We start from the raw sequence: 24,921 nt of genomic DNA, 5'->3' as shown, positions 1-24,921 counted from the left end.
TTGCCGAGCAGAAGCAACCATCTCCCTTTATAATAATGGGATTATCCTCAGCCAAGCATTTGAACGCAACCTAGAACACCTTGATGAAATTTTCCTCACTCATCAAACTCTCTATGATGAAGAAAGTTCTGTATCCTCCCCTCTCCCCACTACTTGTATTGCTCCACCCCTTTCTCCTCCTCCCCATCCACCTTCATGAGATTACCGAACAGCATTCATTTACCATTACCCTTGCCGCTTGATTCAACCAACAGTTGTCGTCATAATAGTCTGAGCCCTCGCCACACCCCTAGAGCAGTGACCACTGAAATACACAGACTAGATACAAACACCATCACCTCATCTCTGCACCTGACCTCTGAACATTCCCCCGCTGTCACCACTGATACGTCTGTGACACCCCCTTTGGAGCAAACCATGACACTTGCTATCTGGGAACCCCCTAACTTGACCAATAACATGGCTCTGATCTCCTCATCAACCAGTTTATGAGTCCCACACCCCCACTCCTCAATCATGACTCCAGTTCTATTCCCCCTCCCCTGGTTCTCCAAACACAGCTTCTCACTAACACCATAGACCAGAGCACCCTCTCTCCTGGCCCCCTGATCCACATCACGACCACCTGTTCCCACATTACTATTTACTTCAAACTCACTGAGATCTCTCAGGACCTTCATCAATTTAAGGCTAAGGTTCAAAGCCTAATATCCCTCACCTCCGAGCTCGTTAATTGTTGGTGTCCCATGAGGCCGATGGGTAAGAATAGACACTCCCTTTAGCAATCCAATAACAATCATGTTAGACAGATGTCACCCCGCACATCCAATGGGATCTCAGCAATCGCAATGTCTCCTCATTTGACCTGGAAGACAATTCCCTACCCCAACGCCTCCACCCGACACATCAGGATGAAAGATACTCAATCGGACAACAATATTTACTCCCTCCTCCTTCAGTCGAATCCACATAGAGATCCTAGGCCCAATCCCAGAGCAATTAACAATTCCAACTTCAAGCAAATTCCCATCACTCAGTCTGCCTCCGCTGTCGCCTTACCCCACCTGAAATGTACGCTGCTCAATTGCAGATCGGCATCTAAACACGCGGTGGATATTGCTGACCTTATCCTAACTCATGATCTTTACCTGATAGTCCTGACTGAAACTTGGCTAAATGACTCCTCCACACCAACGCTCGACATTCTAGTACCGCCCAGCTATGACATCATCAGATTAGATAGACCAAACAGACCTGGTGGAGGTATCCCCTGTACTCACTACAATAATCTCTCTGTGAAGCAAGCACCAAACGTTACTCTCATCTCGTGTGAATATCTAGGCATTGATATCCTGAGTAAAGATAGACCTTTATACAAATTGCATGCGTTTTACCACCCTCCAGGAGATTACCTCCCATCCAATGAACAAATTATGGAAATCATCACAACCAACTCTGGTGTATACTGCGCCCAAATTTTCCCGGGTGACTTTAACCTCTACTAGAATGACCCTAATGACATATCAGTGATTAGCCTAAAAACCTTCCTAGCTCACCTAAACTTGATCCAAATATGCGAAAGTCCTACCCACAACCTGGGAGCGATCCTGGATCTAATTATCTCAAAAGCTAATTCCATTCAGCTTGAAGCTATCATTCCATGTGATTGGACAGACCACCACTGCATCACTTTGCACATCACTGAATCGCTGTCCTCAAAAAAGGTTCGAATAAAAAAAAAAACAGACACTGGAAAAGGAACCCTCGAAACATACACCTGAATGAACTGACATCTATCAGCAATTACATCATACCCCCTCCATAGGACATGTCAGATGTCCAGGACCTTACTGTTCAGGACACTAATTCAAAGACAAACATTCTAGACTCTATGGCACCCCTCAAACTAAAAAGAGTATCCGCCAAAGACTCCAAGCCTTGGTACAATGCTAGTCTAAACGCTGAAAGATGCAATCTAAGATTGGCTGAATGGTAATGGAGATTCTCCTCCTCGCTCGAACACCTCCAGCACCTGAGATCTCTAAGAATCATTTACAACAAAAACACATACATAGCTCAAAAGCAAATGTCTTTAGGAAACAGCTAAACAATGCCAGGAACTGACCTAAAAACTGTTTGAACTCGTGAAATTGCAATCCAACAGGAAACTCAACCTGCTTTCTGGGTCTAATCTGCAGCCTAACCGCTAAGAATTTGCCGCCTTCTTCCTGGAAAAGACAAAAAAAAAATTGAAAGTGACTTAAAGACTGGATTGGATCTCCTCCCGACGCCTTCAAACGTCAGACCCCACCCGCCTATTTGGCCTGAGCATCCAGCACACACACCCAAAAATATTACAGCATGGTGTTCATTCAAATCCTTTGATGAAATGACCATACTACAAATCCTATTAACATTTAAACCTTCAAAGCACTTCAGCGATGCGCTTCCTTCAAATCTCTTCATTGAGATTAAAACCTCTCTTCTCCCACTCTGAACCACAATAGTAAATGATTCATTAATTCAAGGCACCCTTCAAACTGCCTCAAGTCTGGACAGATAACCCCCATTCTTAAAAAAAACCATGGCGGAACACACTGATCTAAATGACTACTACCACACGGGTTGCCACTTACACGGGCAGGGCTAGCGACTCGATTATTGACTTTATCTTTATTTCGAGATTCTTTCTTAATTATGTGATTACTTATAATGCTATTGATATGCCCATGAGTGATCACAACCCTGTCGGACTGGTGCTAACAAATAGTGCCTTATTGTCAAAATTGGTTGTTCTCCAGCAGACTATTTTGCCTTTAAAAGTAAAGGATCAGGGGAGAAGACTCAAATGGGAGGCGGTTGTACCAGAATTTTTTTTTGTAACTTTATCTAATTCAGTCGCAGATGAGTTAAGGGTGTGTGCTACTCCTCTAGCCGGGCACAATGATGTTATATCTTCATTTGAAGGTATTTGCAGGTTTGTGTCTAGCAGTCTTCTAGCCAAAGGGCAGGGGGACACACAATATCAGGCAAAAGGCTGGTTTGATAAAAACTGTAGTAAAGCCCATAACCGCCTCAAAAAAGCCCTTAGTGCCCGCCCAAGGAACAAGGAGCTTGTGGCACGACTGAGGAAGGATTATAATACGGTCATTTCTCTACGTAAAAAAGAATTAAAAAGTAAAGCTTGGGAGGACCTAAGGGACAAAGCTACCCTAAAAAATAGTGCTGAATTCTGGACAATAATAAATTCTCCATTTCTGACAGGCGCCCAAAACTCAGTACAGGAATTAAACATCTCAGAAGTTGAGTGGCTGTCTCACTTTGAAAAAATATATGACAGCCACAGAGAGCTGGACCCTTTTATAATCCCTGTAACTGGTAGTCTAATGGAACCTGTGAGTTTTGAAACCTGTGAGGTACTTAGAGCCATAGAGGAGACAGCTGGGCGTAAGGCACCCGGCCCAGATGGAGTACCTGCAGATATGTACAGGGCAAACCCACTGTTTTGGGCAAATATTTTAACTAGAGTTTTTAACGCCGCCGCAATAGTGGGTTTCCCTGAGTCCTGGTCCCTCGCTACAATCGTCCCTATTTTTAAAAAAGGGCAGAGAGGAGACCCAAAATGTTATCGACCCATATCGCTTCTGGACTCCTCGGTCAAAATTTTAGGCAAGGTGGTTTTGGCGAGGATTTCCGCGTGGGCCAGGGGAAACAACATCTTATCCGAGGCTCAATTTGGCTTTAGGTCAGGGAGGAGTACTGAGGACCAATGCCTCAACCTCCACCTTATATTGTCCAAATACACTAAAGCAAAAGGGGGCAGCTTATTCCTGGGTTTTATGGACTTGTCCACAGCTTTTGATCTTGTTAATAGATCAAAACTGTGGGCAATGTTGTTGGAGATGGGCCTCGATAGCTCACTGGTGCACTTTCTAGCGGAGCTTCACAAAGATCTGAGGGCCCGCATTAGAATGACCACCGATGGACAGTGCACCGAGAGTTTTAGATCCACTAGAGGGGTCCGCCAGGGGTGTATCCTGGCTCCAATGTTGTTTACGCTCTATGTGAACTCTTTGGAGGGTTACCTAACGTCTGTTACAAAAGATTTTCCTTGCATGGGGGGTGCACCAATCCCGGTGCTCCTCTATGCAGATGACGCGGTACTCATAGCTAGGACCCCAGTTGCCCTACAAAAGTTATTAGACGCCTTTTGTAATTTTATGAGTAGTCTCGATCTGGTGATTAATAAAAGTAAATCACATACCATGTCTGTCGGACGTGGCATGCGTAAAGAAAAATCCTTTTTCTGTGACGGAGAGGTGATTACTAGTGTTAAGGTCTTCACCTATCTGGGTGTGATCTTTGATCAGAGGGGATCTTGGACACCGCAGGTAACATCTAAAATTAATGCGGTAAGAAGTTCGTACGGTGCAATTTTGGGTTTTGCAAAGAGATTGGGGGGGAAACCTATGGAGGCCATTATGGCCATCTATAAAGCCAAGACAATTGCTATTGCTAGATATGGTGCAGCTGTCTGGGGTTACACTAACGTCATAGATATCCAGACAGAGGAAAATAAATTTTTTCGTTCACTGCTGGGGTTACCCCAGTCAACTGCTACCTTCTCAGTACACTTAGAGCTGGGAATGGGTTACATTTTAGACATTTTAAATCTAGCCCCACTTTTGATGTGGATAAAGCTTTGGCTTAACCCCAACCTTAGCCTAAATCACCGGATCATCAAAGATTGCCTCCAACTTGATCACAGAAGGGATATTCAGTGGCTGTCATATATCGAAACTATGACAGCTTTTTTGGGTCGCCCTGAAATTTTTAGTTGCCCTGAAACCTTGTGTAGAGCTGACTTACAATGGGTGAAAATAAATTTTCTGAGAATTCGCACAGCTGAGCGTGAAGCCCGCGATTTATGCAAACCCTCTGTGAGGGCTCACGTTCTGATATCCCCTGCTTGTGTGCTGGCCCCTTATTTAACCATGGTAATTAATCCTTTCCATAGATGGCTTTTATCCAAATTTCGGTTTAACCAAATTTATACAGTGCTGTGGGATGTGAAAGACTGGTGCAAGCTGGAGGAATCGGCCCCATGCAAATGTGATGGTTTCTCTATTCAGGATAACGCCCACTTTTTGTTTTTTTGTTCCTTCTATCATGAACCGCGTATAAAATACTTAAAATCTATTCTGAAGGACTTGGGATTTATCCAGTACAAGCCTGCACTGTTTTATTTGCAAATGTTGCTCTCTCCTCTTATTATGTATTGCACTGCTAGTTTTTTAGCCGCATCTGTGAGATGCAAGAGAAAAAGGCTTAGTTTGGAAGAACAATAGGAATTTGGACACAGCTATATCGCCCAGTCGAGTGCTTTTTAATCTATTTTTTGTATCTATCGCCCTTTTAATCTGCTTTTTAACCTTTAAACTGTTTAATATTGTATTAATCTTATCAATTGTTTTATAGATGAACTTTTGATATTTGCTGTAGTATGCTTTTATGATTTTAATTAATCGAATAAAGTGGATTTTGACTTGACTTGACTTGACTTCTGCCCTATCTCTAGCATCCCGACTCTTTCAAAGCTCCTCTATAAATGTGCCCATACCCAGCTATGCAATCGCATAGAGCAATTCCAACTCTTAAACCAATTCCAATCCGCATTCCTTCAGGGAAGCAGCACTGAATCAGCCCTGACTCACATCGTTGATGACGTGTTACAAATGCTTGATAAAAATGAATCCTGCCTTTTCAGCGTCCTTGACCTCTCATCAGCATTTGATACGGTCAAACATGACAGCCTCCTTGACTTACTAGAAAGCAGGATGGGGCTTACTTTCAAATGGGGATCTTAAGGAAAATCAAACCTTTCCTCCCCTCTATGACTTCAAGTCAGTTGCTCAAGCCCTAGTTATTTCCAGACTGGACTATGGAAATGTAACCCTTTGCGGCCTTCCTAGATCAAAGTTGGCCCCCCTTAATTAAGCTGCAAGGCTTATTACTGGATCTGAATGCAATAACCACATTACACCTTATTTGAAATCACTTAACTGGCTCCCTTACGAGGCACAAATTAATTATTAAATTGCCTGCATGACACACAAAGCCATACACTCCAACACTCGAGGTACTTTGCACAAAAACTGGAGGTGCCTGGTGACTCTAGAACCTCATTCTTTCCACAAGATGGAGAATGCACCAGAACAGTGCACGTTGCACATACCACAAAGATAAAGTGTGTTCTGCGACTCTCTCACATGCCCGGCAAGTACACATCCCATACACAGCTTTTACAAAGGCCCACATGCTAAGCAATGCTTTTCAAATACACACAAAATGCCATAGGCACAGCTCAACAATGTAAAATCGAATTAATTCATGGTGTGAAACCCACCAGCAAATGATCCAAAGCGTGCTGCAGGCCACAAGGGTCTTTACTATCTCAGCTGCGTTACACAACAGCAGAGTTTGCTTTAACCAAAGTGTTCTTCCTTCGAACAAGGTGCTATTCATGTGGTATTTGTACAGCCAAACCTAACCAATAAGCAACAGAGCTCCCTATCGGGTCCAAGGCAGGGACAGAGTCAACAAGTGATAGGTGAGGCAGCTGGATAGTGGATTGTTACTGCATTGCGATCGAAGAGCCTGAAACTAACAGCATGTGTGCTGATTCCTCAGCAGCTTCTCCTCTATGACAGGTAGAGCGGGTGCAGCCCAGATCAGACAGAAATAATACATTTATAGCTCAGTAGTATTCTAAGATAAAGAACTGGGTAGTAGGACGCTGGCTTCCAATAACACAGAGCTGAGCACCCCACCTCAGCCATTCTTTAACGATTGTTTGAAGAACAGGGCAACAGGAAGGTGTGTTAAATGCCGACCATAAACCTTTCACCACCTGCACACGGGGACGGCATTGGCTAGATGGAACGCTGTGATCCCGCAACCGCTCAAGTCATGCATGCACGCGCTACAACATGTTGGAAAGGCTTACTTGAACCCTCGACTCCAATTCACACAGTTTAACTACACACATCACAGTTATCTCTCCCCCCACCGTATCCAGCGCATGTTTCCTGATTCGACACCAGAGTGCCCGCGCTGTAAACTGGCTGATGCCAGCTTCTAACATATGGTGTGGGAGTGCTCACCACTACAGGTGTCATGGCTCGAGGTTACAGCCACCATAGTGGAATTCGCAGACCATACACTGTCACCTACTCCTGAATCCTGCCTTCTAGGCCTCCGCCCTAAAGCAAAGGAAGGCAAACACTTACACAAGTTTATAGATCTTGCATACGTACTTTTCAAGCGCCAAATAGAGATGTCTTGGAAAGCAGCCTCTGTGCTGGACACTAAGAGGCAGCTGCATACTCTCCTGCGCTGTGCACGAGCAGAGGCCAACACACTACACATGCTACTCACTAGAGGAGTGGGGAGAGTGGGTGGGGTGAACTGGGATATGTATATCCTTAACCTAGAAGCCAAGAACAATATTCGACCACCATGAAGGAACTATGTCCGGGACCCCATGAATGCATAACTTCTGTACAAATGTACCTAAGTATGATGTATATCCTCCTGTCCATGTGATCCCTGTTTCCCTGTAGACGGTGGGGCCGGGAGCCGCGCCGGCAGATTACATGGATTAGACATCATGTTGATCTACCCTTATGTGATACCTACAGCCTACCCCTTACACCTACTTCCTTATAATTTATTGTTTTATTGACGCACTGCCTGCTATTAGGATTGGCATGTTTCATAGTCCTCACCGTCCTCCTCGCCTTGTGATCACCCTTTACCTTAGTAGATCTTGCTCCGACACTGATGTAAATGGCAATGCTGCCCAACCATGATGTGTTTACATATGTCACATATATTATGTCATTGATGCTCCCTGCAACCTGTATCCCTCAATGAGTTTCCTCTTGTTGATGTTTTAAAAGAATAATAAAAAATAAAAAAACTTTCACCAGCTGCAATCAAATATTAATAAGATAATGAGATGCAAACATACCTCCATCCTGCACATCCCCGAACTAGACTGCTGGAGAGCGATCAATGGGAAATGAGACAGGTTTGGAGGTGAGCAAAACACTGAAACATTACCTGAAAGAGCAAATTCAAAAAAGAGAGTTAGGAGAAAATAGATGGATATTAGAAATGGCAATAGGGACAAGCAAGAGAAGGAAACAAACACAAAATTCTTTGGATAAACACCAGCCCTGAGAATCTTTACAGAGCAAAAATGTTTTAAAAGTTAGTAAAACACTGAAAAAAATACCACAATTTCGAACCCATAGAAACTGAAAACAGAAAAGCCTATGCATCTTGTTTTTAATGTGCATCATCAGAGAAGAGGACTTGCTGCATGCATGGGAGGATTAACTAAGAGATCTAGTGTGTCATGATGGTGCACCAGGTGCAGTTTTCTGTAGTCATGCATTTCAATCAGTCCTGAATAAATCTTGCTTGACAATGCAAGTTGGAGAGTGGAATTTTCTAGCCCTGGGTTTGTAAGCTTTGAGATTGCTTGACAGTGCAGGTACAGCTGCAGCTGATCAAATGGACTATGAGTGAATGAAGGAAGCTATGGTCAGGCGGTTTGGGCTGATTCCAGCGAAGTACATTCAGAGAAAAGCAAGTGAGTGGACGACGTTCCATTTGGTACTTGGATTCACGATGTACTGAGTGAATGAAATGAGCAGGTGAGAGGAATGGAGGTCAAAGATTTTCATGCCCTTAACCAGGGAATGGTGAGAGGGAGACTCAAGGAGGAGTTCTCTACGCCAGTTAGGCAATATCTGTCAGAGAAGGGTTCCGAGAAGATTGCACTCTTGCCTGTTAATTGCTTAGCTACCAGGATTAACAAAGGGATACAGCAGCTCAGCTTTAAGGCAAAGGGAGGCAGGACGTCTCAACAGACTGGTTCCACACCAGAGGGTTAGGGCCAGGACAATGCCCATGGGAAGGACACAGGAAGAACGGTACTGGGCTCCAAGTCAGTACAAAAGTAAAAGAGAGGAATGTTCTTTCAGACTCAAAGGGATCATTTGCTACAGGTGTCACAATGAGGGGCGTTCAGTGAAGAAAAAATGTCAGGTGAAATAAAGACCTTGTCCCAGCTGCATCCGTGATAGTGAGTGTGTTGACCTTAGGTGACAGGGCCCTGTTGCACTCAATCTAGTAGCGATCAACATTTTGGAATGGGCAACAGATGTTCATAGGGACATCCATCCAAATATCTTGGGGTCTGTTGTTAGGTAGGCCCTGAGAGATACAGGTGCTAACTGGACTATGGTTGAGAGAAGTATACCGAACAGGACAAGATTCTCCATTGTGCCAGCTGGCACAGGCTACCTTGCCAGTGGGGATGACATGGAGTGCTTGGTTGCCTGAGATGAGGTAGAAATTAATGGCAAGTCTTCCGTGGCCAATGAACGGTTGAGCGAGAAGCAAGGTGTAACGATTTGTTTGACCCTGGTTAAGTATCAGGACCAGAAGCCTACTTGTGCATGCATCTACGGTTGCTTGGATAGACAGCTCAAACTTCATCTTTTTGTCATTAGATTAGACTGAAGTTGTCTTTGTGAGAGAATCTCTGCAAATGTCTAAAATCTTGAAATAAGAAACCTGCAGCCGCACCTTGTTGTATCTTTCACACGTGCACTGGAAGATACAACTTCAGCTCACTAGCCTGGCTCCAAAAACAAAATCAGCAACCACAAAAGAATAGAAACAGCTCAAGACTCAAGGAGGAACCGTTGGATTGCTGACACATGGCACATGCAGCAACGCAAGCACCTCTTTGATAGACCACAAGCAATGGGAATAAAATATTGTGACGCACTCATTTTCTCAGGAGGATCAACCTCACTTTAGTGTGTATGCTTGGATATGAGCTTACAATATGCAGTTTGGCAGATTCTAGTTCTAGTAGTAAATCCTACAGACACAGTTTCCTTTTTTAGAGTTGGAATAATGTCCCTGCAGTCACGACTTCGTATCACGAGTCGATTTAAGTAATGGCCATCTAAGAACCATTCCCATTACTGTTTCATTTGAGGTGTTGAGACATTTGGTGATAGTTGAAATGCTTCTGTAAATGATCAAGAAACCAGTTTGTGCATAAAACAGTTGAACTCTGGACCCCAATGGCCGCGTGAAAGTATAACTGAGTCAGTAAGCCTGGGAGGCTTGAAAAGTTACAAAGTACAATAATACTTTGTTAAGTACAGCAGAAGAAGCGTGAAGAAACAAGAGGCTACAAGCATGGTAAGAAAGACCGGCCCTGTGACCTGCTGGAATCAGAGAGATCATCTTCGTGAAAATAAACCTGTAAGGGATATGAGGGCAGTTCAATGAACAGGAGCAGGAAGAATTCCCGACCAGAACAGCTGAATACAACCAGCAAGACACTCCACCTGGATACTCTCAGGGAGGAACTGTCAGGTACAGGGGATGTCAGAGGCAGGAGCTGGAGGAAGTACTGTCCAGAACACCTGAAAACACTCTCCAGGACACTCCACCTGGGTGCTCTCAGCAGGAGCTGTCAGATACAGGAGCTTGACAGGCCTTTCCTGGGGGTCATGTGATCAGTCAGTGGTGATGTGGCAGCATTACTGGCAGGCACAGTGTTCCGCAGGGACACCAATGCTACATCACTTCAACTGAATAACCAGCTTGCTTCATTTGAGTAAATGACTCTTGAAGTAGTAAGGTCAAGCAGTCAAGGCATGACCAGGCACAGGTTAGAAATCAGACTCAGCGCAACATAGTAAAACACACAATAAGACCAATGTTCAACCAGAGCTACAACGATAAATAGGGATTGGACTTTCACCTAGAGGTACAAAAGGAGCAGCTAAAATATACAGAAGATGCTGATACCCTCCTGGGGAGAGATACAAAGCCAAAAACATTTATTATGTTTAGCTGCACGAGCTGAGCTATCAAATAACATTGAGCTGTTGACCTGTAGCCTACATTGTGAACATCAGCTAAACATTTGACCTATGTCCCACATTGTGTAGCCATTCTGTCATTTCTTGCTCCTACGTGCTGTTTGCTCACATCCCCTTTCCTTTGCTGATCACAAGAAATACAAGTCTGTGCTCAAGGTCTTCAACCACACAACATGTTTTTCCAGCAACAAATAACCTTGTGCAAGTCTACAAGTAAACCAGACAATTAGTAAATTGCTTCTGATTATGTACTCAGCTCTCTTCCTGCAGTATCCAATATGTGCCGTGTGATAACAGACAAATGTGACTAACGGTATGCTCATAGGAATGTTCCATGCTTACATGTAACTTTGCAAAGGTGTTGTGCCCTTTTTATATGCAGATAGCTGTATAAATATCTGCATGACCCTGTGCCAGGCAAAGAACTCTGAGCGAAGCCATGCGGTCGCGTTCTCTCCACTCGAGTGTGTCTCCACTCGAGTGTGTTTACAATAAATGCTGTTGTAATTCCTCGCTCTGTGGTAGAGTCTTATCTGTTTTTAGAGTTCCTGTATCAGACGGTGGTGGTAACCCAACAATGAGAATATTTTCTCTCTAACAGAGTCCCATGTCCAATGTTAACCTCGGGGATAGCACTTGGGTGTTCTCAGAAGTCTTTAGGGCACAGCAGCTCCTCCGACGTTTGCAAACAAAACTAGTCAATTGGAAAGTGGAGCCAAATATAAGCTGGACTACTCATGGAATCTGAGTCCCTGCTACTGTGTTTCAAGTTATAAACATTCAAGTGATCCGAGTGAGTTCTATGGCATCAAGCGTCTCAGTGTCCAGTCAGAAAGTCACTGATGGCTCTCTGATGCCTGATAGCAACCCACAAAAGAACACCTGCCAGGTGTGAATGTTTTGACTCTGTATAATTTTCGGTCACATCCGCGTAGAATACACAGGCCCGGTTTGCTTTGTCAGTTTGTAAGTTTACAAACTCCAATTTGAAGCTTTCACAACTTGGAGAAGGTTAGATTTCTCTTCAGCAGATGCCGGGGTATCTCTCCTACTAGGGCGGGAAGGGAAATGGATCACCCACCAAACATGGTGGTGTGTACAAGGATTTCTCTAAGGGAAACTGGGAAAATGACACTACACACAGGGAAAATGTCAAGTTACTAAAATGTGACACAATATTTCCACTACACATGTAGAGGGGTCTGCTTGACAGTCATTCATGCCCTGATGACTTCTAAATATATGAAAATAAGAAAGGTGCGATGGCTGGGATAATTAGCGCACTCTACCACATAAATCTACAATGTTCAAAGTCCTATTCATTCAGTGTCCAAGTATTTTCTGGTGCTCAAGAGAAGGAAGAGCCACCCGTTCTTCCTCGGCTGGAGAGGTCCAAGAATCAACAACAAGAATAATCCAGGCACACAGAGATAGAATTGAGGTTGTGGTTTCAATAGTTATTTTATTTTTCTTCAAGTTATAAGTCTCAGCAATTGTCCATCGGTGGTTAGGTATTAAATATGAATATATTGTAGCTTGTGTGCCTATCCAGAATCTATTTGCTATGTTTCACCTGTATCACTCAGGAACAGAGTCTGAGTGATTAACGCATCCATATCTAGCCTATAACATCACTCTGATAACGAGGACACTTGGTATTAAGGGACCAATCACAATTCAAAAGACACGGTTTGTCGAATTTCTCAACTATGACACGTGGTGACCCAACCTACATCTCGCCACGCACTAACCAGTGCAACCATGCCATTCATTCCCTAAAAATCACATGGCATGTCTAGGGTCACCTGACCCAGGTTTTGGGATATTCTTTTGAACACAAATACTCCTCCTTAATTGGACTATGACTTTATTGTAGATATTAAGCCCTGATGAAGTCTGCTGTAACAAGAACAGACTGAGACGAAACACGTGTTGGCAAAAGGGTGCATATAACTTGAAGAAAAATAAAAGAAATATTGAAACCACAACCTCAATTCTAACTATGAGTGCCTGGAGAATTTTTGTTGTTGACTACTAAATATATTCAGTTGAACAGAGATAAAACAGAATTTCACACTGGTTGTAGCTGAAAGGATTAATGTTTTTATTATGTCTTTGTAGGTTAAAAATAAGGTAAATTACCAGAAGCCAGCAGTCCCAAAGTAAAATGCTGAAGAAAGATGGGAAAAGGCTTCTCTTGACATTTGCAATACAGAGATATAAGTCTGTGTAACACAAAGACTGGAAATTGGAATTAATCTAGATCTGGGATTATCATCATCTCCAACAGTTTCATCCTCCGTGGAGACAAGGACTTTCACCTCGAGGACCGTAGTGACTCCAACTCAAATGCCCTCCTCAAAAGCCCTGGGAACCTCGACCTTACTCAGCACATCACCAGACCCACCCACACCGCTGGACACTACCTGGATCCTATCTTCTTCACACTAAGCAACATCACAGTCAACAAACCAACGCCTATCACCTGAATTTACCACGCCCTCATGAGGGTCAAGATCACCATCCTGGACCACAAGAGACCCACCACCTTGGGAAGTCCTGCCGCTTCTGGAAGAACATCTCAGAGAAGGTCTGGGTTTCTACCCCCTACACACACTGCCCCAAGCATACCAGCAGCCTAACGGAAGACATCAAGAACTTCAATGAATGGATCACCACCTGCAGCAACACCCTAGACCCCCTCAAGCATAGCAAAACTATTCAAGATCACAAACACAAGTCAAATGGCACACAGAAGAACTCGGGATGGCGATGGAGCACTGTAAGCAACTGGAAAGCAAGTTGTGAATGAGCCAAGACACCAGTAAGTCTGAAATGCCAAATGAACAGCCCATGCCATCCGCATCTACGCCAACAACAATAGCAGCAAAGAAATCTTCACCATCATCAGAGAATTCATGGTGCCTGCAGCCACCACCAGCAACATCCCCCCCATTACAAGACCCATGCATCAATCTCTGTAAATCCTTTTGGAACAAGATCACATCCATATACGACAACTTCAAACCTCCACCTGACCCATCAACCTCGCAGCCCGTCTTCCAATCTCAGCCAAAGAATGGACCGTGGCTATGTTGAATGCCATCACCACAATCAAGGGTGTCACAACCATGAAGACCATCCACTCCGGTGCCTCATTAGACCCACCCCGTCACACTTTAAAAAAGGCCTAAACACTATCAGTGAAGTCCTCTCTCCCATCCTGATCGATTCCATCAATGCAGCCCTCTTCCCAGGTGCCTTGAAAGAGGCAGCTGGTACAGCCCTGCTGAATAAACCCTCCATGGACCTTACCAAACTCTACAACTACTGACCGATCTCCCTCTTACCATACATGGCCAAAGTCCTACAGACCACCCTCAACAGTCGTCTGACCGACTACATCATCAACAACCAGCTTCTCAAAGCCACCAAGTGGAAACAGCACTCATCGCACCCACCTATGCTATACACATGATCATAGACAGAGCCGAGTGGGGCCTTAATCCTATTGGACCTCTTGGCGGCGTTTCACATGGTATTACACCTCATCCTCATGGACACCTTCGCGAGATGGGACTCAAGGACCTGCCTATGATAGACCTGCTCCTTCCTGACAAAAATAACTCAGACGGTCAACCTGACGTCATAGTCCTTGGAAACCGGAAATCTCATCTGCGAAGCACCTCAAGGGTCATCTCTCAGCCGGACCCTCTTCAAAACTTGCATAATCCCACAGGCCAATGTCATCCATACCTAACACATCACCATCCTCTTCTACACCGACGACAACTAATACTGGCCCTCTATGAATACAACTCAGAACACAAGGAACATGCTTACCGCCTGCATGACATGGATGAAATCCAACTGTTTCAAACTCAACACTGACAAGACAGATGTGTTGATCTTTGGAAACAACACCTGGGAGTCTACCTGATGGCCATCCACCCCAAGACCTACTCCCACCCCCAGCTTGCACACCAGTAACCTAGGGATCATTATCAACTAAAGCCTGGACATGTCTGCCCAGGCCAACCACGTCACTGCTTTCACACACTGAAAATGCTGAAGAAAATCTTCAAATGACTCCAAAGCAACACCAGAAGCCCATTATCCATGCACTCATCACCAGTAGTCTGGACAACGGGAACTCTCTCTATGCAGAAATTAGCCAACAGCTCACGAGAAGGCTGCAAACCACCCAGAATAAAGGTGCCAGACTCATCCTCAAACTCTCACTCAGAACACATATCACACCGCACCTGAGAGAGCTCCACTGGCTCCAGATACATAAGCACCGACAGATCCAACTACTCACCCACACATTCAAGACACTACATAAAAAAGGCCCTGCTTACATTAACAACCACAACTCCTTCCAACAACACCCTAGGTACCCCCCCTAGGCCGGACTCATACTCGGACACATCACAGACATACACAGAAACAGATCCGGATGCCACACCTTCTCATACATCGCTCCTAAATCATGGAACGACCTTCCCTCAACACATCAGCGCCTAGTCCTCGTTTCTTGAGTTAAGCAAGAAGCTGAAGACCTGGCTCTTTGAATGACTCTGCCCTGGAGGCTAGACTTCCACACCTGCACAGCTCCAGGACACCTTCCCCGGTGATAGTGTGCTCTACAAATACACTTAACATAAAGCATAGCCTAACTTCTTTCCCCCCATTGTGGAGTCTGCAGTGAAGTAAAAAGTAGTGCAGTGTAGAGGTTTCCTCTTCTGCTAGCACTGCATACAGCAATAGTACAACACAGTGCAATGGCCACAGACTCCCTCATTTATTTAAAGCCACTCAGAGTGCCAGTAATAAGTGGTACAGAGTGTGAAAGTTCACACAAAAAGTAAATGCCCCTTGCAGTGTGAGCAAACATCAGCGCAGAGCGCACAGATTTCTTAAGCTCTAAACACCCTCTTACTCTGAGTGATAATCAGTGCACCTTACAGGTCTGTAAATACCCCTTTCAAGGGTGTGGAATTATTTGAAAAATCTGCTTGTTTTAAGGGCAGATTGATACAGGAATCAGCTTGCCCTTTAAAGAGATCCACTTGTCCAACTTACAACCTAAATATTAGATGGAGCCGCTCGTAGGCGCGGACATTGGTTTCCAAATCGTTTCACTCTACGAACACTGAGGATGTAACCGGGACTTTTAAACTGGCGCTAATCAATTTATTTTAGTTGGAGCCTGTTTTTACTTGCTGGGACTGCGAGGTCCAGGGTGCGTAGCCACAAAGCCAACACAGCGCACCTGGACACTCTTCCCGGCCCCTCCTACTCCCATTATTTGAACCCAGCCCACAACCGCGTTCGCGGGACGCGCGCCGGGCGAAGCCCGGGCCAAGGGCGGGCCCGTCTGAGCCCGTCCGAGAACGTCAGAGAACGGAACGGGACCTCCCTCTAACAACTGTAAAACAAACCATCGAGGGTAAGCCCAAGTATCTAGTGTGTTAACTGAGTTCGTCAACAATATTTAGCAATGGATAAAATCGCCAAAAAAGATGGACCAAGTAAGCAATCGCCCGGGGGAGCTCTATTGGGAACCTTAGATAACTTCCTAGTGCGAGTATAAACAGTGCTTGCCAAGGACATAGAACTAACTGAAAAAAGATTATCTTTAGATATCCTTTGTGACAAGAGGTCTTCGCTGGGAAACATGGCCAATATAAGATCGCCACTGTGTTGTCAGTCTGTTATGTCGAGTTCTCAGGGTTCAATAATTTCTCTGATGGAGGAGTGCCCTGGCGAAACAACGACATGTTCCCCAAAAAAAGCAGGTGAAACGGAAGCTATCTTGGAAGTTGAAAAAATGGCCTCAATCCCTAAACCTTTACCAAGCATAAAGACCCGCTCGGCTAGTAAAGGGAAAATGGTCCCTGTCCATCATCAACAACTAGCCCAAACCCTGAAAAAAAAACGGAGGGGAAATCAACAGTCTGCAGCCGGGAAAAACGCCAAACCTGATACTAGTTCTGTTTTAAGGAAGGACATTGCTCCAGGCCCAAAACCCACAACTGTTGAGGAGAGGATTAATGCATCATCATCACTGGGGATACAGCCCATGGGAACTACAGACGTAATGTTCTGGGACAAACTGGAAAGTATTGTTAAGAACTTATGTGGCCCAATTTACGAAAGGTTAGGCTCCATCGAAAGTAGGCTTGTATGTATGGAGCTCTCACTTGCCTCGGCTCAGTCACGGGGGGGTAGAGAGGGCGCGGGCCCACAAAAGGAATGTTCTCGTGGGGTAGGCCAATGCCCCGAGATTAAATCCACCTCTAATAAATTAACAAGTTGTTTTGTGAAAGATAATCCCCCTATTTTGAAGGTGCCTCAAATAACTCCTGTCGTTGATAATCAACCAAGTGCTGAACACCTTCCCCAACGTGTTGTAGCAAATAGCCCTGGGATAGGTAGGGCTAGAAATGTTAAGCAATTAACGCCTGTACAACCTTTAGCGCAGGCTTCACCAGGCTTAATTGACATCCACCTACCCCCCGAAGCAGCCCCCTATGTGGTGGTCCTAACAGGGGTCCCTCCATTGGCTAATGGAGCAAGGGAATCCTATAGGGACCTAAAGAATAAATGCACATTTTGGCTTAATGTCAAGCGTCCACTGCCGGCCCATATGCGTGCTGAAATTCTGTACGCTAGAAGAGTAAATTGGGTTGGCAGGAGACCTAAGATGACAAAGGGGGATTGCATTATTATTAACTTTAGGGATAGGCACTGTGTGGAATATATCTGCTCTTGGCCTCAGGATGACTCTACTACTTTAATAAGCACAATGCCACTCCAATACTTTTATGCTCATCCATTTCGGCCACAAGGAGGGGTAACGCATGTGGGACCCCAGACAAATGGATGTTCTTTGGGGGACATTAGGTCCATCAATAGATTTGATGTGTTATCCGGGCTGGCGGATTGTGATTGACTGAAAGATGGCAGAGGGTGTCCTAACCATGAAAATCCATCCGTAGCTCGAGAAACACAGGAGTGTATTATAAACAGTTATAGAGGCGAATTGGAGCCCTCTGCTCTAATAAAAATTACTGGGGCTGGTGAGCGGGGCCTACAAGCTGTGCCACAGAAAGAAACGCTAAGCAGTGTGGGTAATCTTTCTAGGTTTGTTGCAGTTGCTCCTCCTATGTCAAATACAAGAAGTAGTGGAGGGGGTACCAATACCACAGGTCACATCATGTTTTTATCCTGGAATGTGGCGGGCGTGGGATCCAAACTATCTTCTCCCCTCTGGTCAGATTTTATTAACAAGCATGACATTTGTCTCCTCCAGGAGACATGGTCATTAGAGCCAGTGTTCATGCTGGGGTATCTGAATTTTTTTATCCCAGCTGTAAAAAGGGCCAAGGGCCGGCCAGTAGGTGGACTGTATTGTATTGTATTGTATTGTAATCGGTCTTGTATAGCGCGCAGTTACCCTTGGGCATCCCGGACTGATTATATGGATCAAGCAAAGTCTGGAATGTAACATACTACCTGTCCCAACTCAAAACAATGACATTTTGGGAATCAGATTGAACTTTCTGTCGAATTTTAAAATTGTCATATATAATGTATATGCAAGAGGCTTACCAGGAGGGAAGCGATCGGAGGTAGTTTTAGCACTAAACACCCTTGTCGAAACTTGTGCCACTGACGTGCTCCCATTAGTTGCGGGAGATTTTAATACGACTTTTGAGCCATTGGGGCGACACGATATGCTCCTAACAGAGGAGGAAGATCTCAGATGGGGTGTCCCACAGCTCGAGATTAAGTCAATCAGTAAATAGACAGAGGCGGCCCTGTATCTGAAAGGGTTCTGCCTGGGCAACCAACTGAGGGCAGCTAATGGCAGAACCACATCAGATAGGACATGTAGTAAAACTTATGACAATGGAACCAGGGCAAGTAATATAGATTATATTCTGGTCCACCTGAAAATGTGGCATACTCTAGTGGATATGGGGGTTACGCCACGGATTGAAAGTGACCATAATCCACTAGCTGCCACCTTTGATCTGGGTTTGGGAGATAGAAAGGATCGAGCCTCTGAAATGGCTTGTCAGGTCGTTGTTTTATCAAATGATGAACGTCACCTTAAGTGGCATAAAGTTGCAGAGCAACCCGATCTCTTAGATAGCATTAAGACTAATGTTGAAGATGCGTTGACATCAATCACGGCAGGAGGATCTAAAAGCCAACCTCCAGCTGTCATTGAGGAAATACATGAAAAATTATTTACCAACCTTAAATCTTGTTTCTGTAGATCTTCCTTAGGAAAAAAAATCTCTAGAAATAAAAAGGAGGAATGGTACAACGCCTCCTGTAAACTAGCTCGAAGAGATCTGGGAGTTGCTCTGAAATTAAGAGATTCAAGCAAGATTAAAAAAGCCCGCAAGTCCTATAGGAAGGCACAATGGGAAGCAAAAAAGGATTGGGAAGAAAGTGAGTGGCAAGAGCTGACAATAGCATGCTTGGACAAAAACCAGAAAAAGTTTTGGGACATATTCAAATGGAAGAGGGGTGAAATCACTGATAGCCCCCATAATCATGTCCCCCAGAACTCTTGGGTTGAATTTTTTAAGCCACAATATGCTAAAGGTGCTGAGGAGATTAGTATGTTTTATCGGGAGAGGGGGTTTTATAATAACCTTGTTTTTAATGTTGAGGAGGTTAACTCGGCGCTTGATACGGTAACTCAGGTACGTGCACCCGGCATGGACTGTATCCCAGCCGATGTATTTTTGAATGATAGACAAAGATGGCGCTTATATATCACTTGTTTAGCCAATGCTATAGCCCAGGGAATGCCCATCCCCCAATCCTGGAAAGGCGCGGAAATTGTCCCTATATACAAAAAAGGGGATAAAGCGCTGGCCAGCAATTATAGGCCAATCAGTTTGATTGATGCCATGCAAAAAAATTTTGGCCGGCTGGTCTTGGGCAGAATCCAGACCTGGATGGTGGATAACAACATTTTAAGTCCTCTCCAGGCTGGATTCCGTCCAAAAACCAGTACTATAGACCAGGTGTTTAGGTTCATTGTCCTCTATTGGAGGACTGTGGTCATAGGAAAAGGGGTATTGTACGCAGTGTTTGTCGACCTGCGGGCGGCATTTGATCTACTCCCGCGCAGCAGACTATGGCAAGTACTGGAGGAGCTGGGCATGGCACCGGAGTTGTTGGCACTGGTCGTTCGTTTGCATGAGGGCAATTTTGCCCGGGTACGGTGGGGCCAGCAGGGGGAGGTAACGGAGCCTTTCCCAGTTGATCGCGGAGTACGGCAGGGTTGTGTCCTGGCACCGACCCTGTTCTCACTCTTCGTGAACGGGGTGGCCGAGTTCCTCTCCCGGGTCCCCTCGGATGCCCCGGCTATGGCAGGTAATCGCATTCCAGTCCTCATGTTCGCGGACGACACCTTGCTGATTTCCAAAACTCCGAGTGGCCTGCAGCTTACCCTCCGGTGCTTCGAGGAGTTCTGTTTGCTGCGTGGACTGGAAATAAATGTCGCCAAGACCAAGTTTATGGTCCTCAATGGCCCTAACCCGTGTAGGTCTTACAAACCCTTTAATGGCGTAATCCTTATGAATGACATACCCTTGGAGCAGGTTGACGCATTCACTTATTTGTGAGTCACCCTTCAGAAGAATATGCGTTGGAATAGTCATTTGGACTTGTCTAAACTAAAGTTCCAACAGCAGACAGGCTTCCTTCTGAAAAGATTTAAAGCTTTGCGGACACAACCTATTGGCCCCCTCCTCGAGATTTACTCGATGAAGATTCGTAGTTCGTCCCTATATGGTTCTGAGCTATGGGGGTACGGTAATAACCCACAACGACTGAATGTTATGGAGAGTGAGTTCATTCGGAAAGTCGTTGGTGTGCCGCAAAGTACTCCCTTGTTACCTTTATTTTGGGACCTTGGTCTGAAAACCTTACAAGACACAGCTAATTTGCGGCCTTTGCTGTATTGGCGTAGGGTATGGTCAACTGAGGAGCTCAAGCACTATGCTATGGGCCTAAAGGAAATTATGGAAAAAGATCTTTTTCATAAGATAGAGTGGCTGAGGTCTATAAAATCATTACTTTATAGACTGGGATGGAATAATTTATGGGATGATCCCCAAAATGCGATGTTCCCTTCAAAAGAAACACTTAAGGCTAAGTATTGGGAACTAATTGGCTTAGAATCATTAGCCAAGGGGAGTACTTCCCTACTAACAGCCAGATATTTAGAAATTAAGGCATACCCTAGACAGGAACCATTCTGGGGTCTGATTGAAACTCCCATTGATCGTAAACTCTACTTCCAGTTCAGAATAGGTACCCTTTCGATTCGTATCTTTTCATCTAAATGGGTTAAAGGGTCTCAGGACAAATGTCCCAAGTGTCTGGATACGATAGAATCTTTGAGCCATTTTGTGTTTTTTTGCCCTCTTTACGTGTCCCCACGTAAAAAATGGGTACTACCTGTTTGTCGACTATTAGGCTTCCAAAGGCATGAAGAGGCCTTAAGAGTTCTGCGTACAGATCCGAGCCCGGTAATTGCAATAGCAAAATACATAAAGTGGGCCTGGATAATACGGTCCAGACAAATTAACACTAAAAGCGCCCTTTGAATAGGCGCCTGCATTCACTCATTTACTTATTTGCCTGTTAATAGATTTGTTTAACTGTCCAAATTGCTAGTCTGGGATATCTAGTTGGTTTTATTGTACATTTTAGATGTGGATAAAATGTTGTTGTGTAAAAATGAAATGTTTTTATTTATCCGGACGTATAGGCACAAAAATTGCGTTTACAAGGTGATGAATAGTGTAATCTATGGTGTTTACTCATAGAATTATGTTGACTATTATGTTTTGGTGTAACCTGTATTGATGCTATAGTTGATGTCTGATACTTTTATGACTTAATTGTCGAATAAAGTTTTTTGAAACGAAACGATGGACCATAAGAAACATTTATAGATATTTTTTAATAGTAAAAACATGTCTAGACTTGGAACAGCTTGAGGGGGTCTTGGGTGCAAAACTGGTGGAGTACTTTTTAATTAAATTTTTATTATGAATTTATTAGTATTGGTACTTGTGATGCAAAGGTAACAGGTCTGTGCAGTCTGAGCATTAACTCACTTGTACAGGACGACAGTTGGAACCTGGGACCCCTTAGCTATCTCACTAGAGTTGAAATTGGTAACCCGCAGGAAAATACATGGATCCCTCCAGTTGATGCATTTACACCGTTTGATCACTTGAATTAAAATCCAGATTCATAGCACTAAAGTTGGTTCAAGTATTGGTACCACTCAACAGAAAATAACACCTATAACTCTTGAAGAATCACATTCACATGGCACTTAAATCTCATTTTTAGCTCACAACATACAATTCAACTTTCTACAATGTAGAAATAATGTTAATTCCATTTCTTTTTCTGCTCTTCTTTTTCCCTCCCCTTCAGACCTATTTCTTCCATATTTTCGATGATATCTATTATTTACTTTACCCTTTATGCTGTTCTCTCTCTTCTCTTGCCTCGTCTTGCTTTTTCTGCTCACTCATTTTCTCCTCCCCATCCTGGTGAAGTAACAAGCAGAGCAGAATGACTTCACATAGACTCCTATATCATAGTACACTCCTCATTAACGCATGAAGAGAGAGTGCAGCAACCCTTTGTAGCATTGTTATACAAGTACCGCTGGGTACTTGGGGGAACTCATGTCAGGTTAGGCTGAAGTCTCACTCAAATCTGGCTAATTCTTCAAACTATGGGGAAGAACTAGAACTTCATATGTGACGTTGCTCAGACGTCTGCTGTGTGCTGAGTAGTACCTGACTATTCTGCACAGCGCAGACCTTCTTTTCAGCCAGTGATCTCTGTACAGAGTAGAGGAGAGGAGAGGACAGGACAGGAAGAGTGACTGATAGCCCGCAAACATCTGCCAAGACAGACACCCTGCAAAGAGACACAGTGCAGACACGCCTCATACCAACACACACATATCCTACAAAATGTAAATGTCCAGTATTTGTAAAGCGCGAACAATTACCCAAGGGTGTCAAGGCGCTGGGTGCTGTCGGGAAGATTAAGCGAGCTATTGCCCAGAGTCACATGTTGCTGGGCTGATCTGCCGCCGGCGATCGAACCGCGAGCCCCTGGGTTCTGGAGTCAGCCGTCCTGGCCGCTGCGCCACACCTCTTCCCTGATAACCCTACCCTGTTAACATGCACACAATCCAACCTACACACACAAACCCTTACAGAGATACATTAAAAAAAACAGACACATACCTTGCACTACTTGACAGGCCTCCTAAAAGGCACACCCAAGATCTGTGCACACACACACACACACAATCCTTGCAGCAGGCTCACAACCTCTGTAGCGGATAATGCCATAAGCCAACCTATGGCACAGGAAACTATTGCAATGACTGAAGCTTTTGCCTAGTCTGAGAGATGGAAATAGGACAAAGGGAGAAAAGGGGCAGGGGCAGCAGGTTAGCCTTGACGTTCAACTGCATGGGGGGCATGCCTCTGACATAGGGGCAGGGGTGGCCGAGTCAACAACTGAACAGCGAGAGCAGAGCACAGAGTACGGATTCCTCACAGTGCAATAAGATCTAATGCAGCATGCACAGATGTGTCGTTGCGGTCTAGTCGTTGCGTCCACGCGATGACGTAGGCTCGCAGCGGGCATTTTGGGGCTCATTAGCGCCGAGTCTGTGCACCGGCAAGACGGCCCCCGGCGCTCTCCCTCGAGTTATAATTAACCTGTATTAGTGAATAAAGAGAGCCCTGTTATCACCTACATGAGCGTCTCTGCTATCATTGCCCCTGCAGGCTAACCTCCACAACAGATACCTCACAGTGCAGCAAACGGCAGAGCAGTGGCACAGACTTCTCACAGTATAGTAAGATGCAATGCAGATTTATCATAGTGCAGTAGAACGCAATCCAGTTTACACAGATTCATCATAGTGCAGTAAGGTGCAATTCAGTAGAACAGATTCCTCACAGTGCAGTAAGATAAAGTGCAGTGCACAGATTCCTTACAGTGCAGCAATATACAGTGCATTGCACATATCTCCTCTTTAACACACATGATGCCCACAAACACCCCCAGGGCCCCCGGATAGAAGAGCCCAGCTCAGCAAGGCTCCGGCAGAGATTCCCTCCAGGATTATTCGGTCTATTTCTACAAACACAGAAGGTGCTGACAATCTCCTACCTGAGCAGAAACCTGTGCAGACATGTCCAGGCTCTCTCCTCCCCCTAGGGGGCGGGGGGGGGGCAGGGGCAGATCTGGGGTCTGAGGGGGAGGGCGTCTGTGTGGGTCTGAAGAGGAAGGTAACTGGACAAACAATGGATCCTTCCTCCTCTGCGGCAGACAGGACACACCAGGAGAGACAAGAAGTGATGTCAGCATCCGCTGCTGGTGCTGTCTCTGCCGCCGCTGACCCGGAAGAGGAAATCCTTCTCCCTTTCATCCAATGTGCTCAATGGGTTTCATCAGCAGGCGAGGCGCTCTCTCTGGTGGCCGCTGACGGAACCGCCGCTTCCAGGCTACAGCAGTAAATACATTTCACACAAACAAGCACTGGTACCTGCAAAGACCTGGGATTTCAGATGTCACAGACGTGAATGTTTTTAAGGGTCAGACAGTTCAAGTACAGGGCCTCACACTTGGTTGCTGCTGTAGAAAAGTATTTATAGCTTCACTCCAGATGAGCATCTTCCAAACACTGATGTAAAGGACTAAAGAGTATTTACAGAAATGTGACAACTGGAAGTAACAGTCTGTATGTCAATGAATATATGAGTATTTCGGTCAGTTTTTCAATTAAACTGGGCAGCTTAATTGCCGGTTTTTCAAATCCAGAGCGTGGTACTCAGGAAAGTAAACATAGGAAAAT

At 44.9% G+C, this 24,921-nt stretch overlaps 1 protein-coding gene across 1 annotated transcript in view; it reads right to left on the bottom strand.

The window, feature by feature from the left end:
- The window catches only part of LOC146838977 (uncharacterized), a 30,909-nt gene extending 6,439 nt beyond the window's left edge, over positions 1–24,470 (bottom strand). The window contains exons 1-2 of the mRNA XM_085603027.1: positions 24,237–24,470; positions 8,033–8,124 (exon numbers count right to left, since the gene is read on the bottom strand). The gene's annotated coding sequence lies outside the window, so the exon portion shown is untranslated. The remainder of the gene's footprint in view (positions 1–8,032; positions 8,125–24,236) is intronic.
- Positions 24,471–24,921: the final 451 nt, after the last annotated feature.

This window comes from Triturus cristatus, chromosome 4_2, assembly GCF_964204655.1.
Source record: "Triturus cristatus chromosome 4_2, aTriCri1.1, whole genome shotgun sequence".
Classification (NCBI taxonomy): Eukaryota; Metazoa; Chordata; class Amphibia; order Caudata; family Salamandridae; genus Triturus; species Triturus cristatus.
The sequence above is the reverse complement of the archived record's forward strand: the minus strand, read 5'-3'. Positions and strand labels throughout refer to the sequence as shown.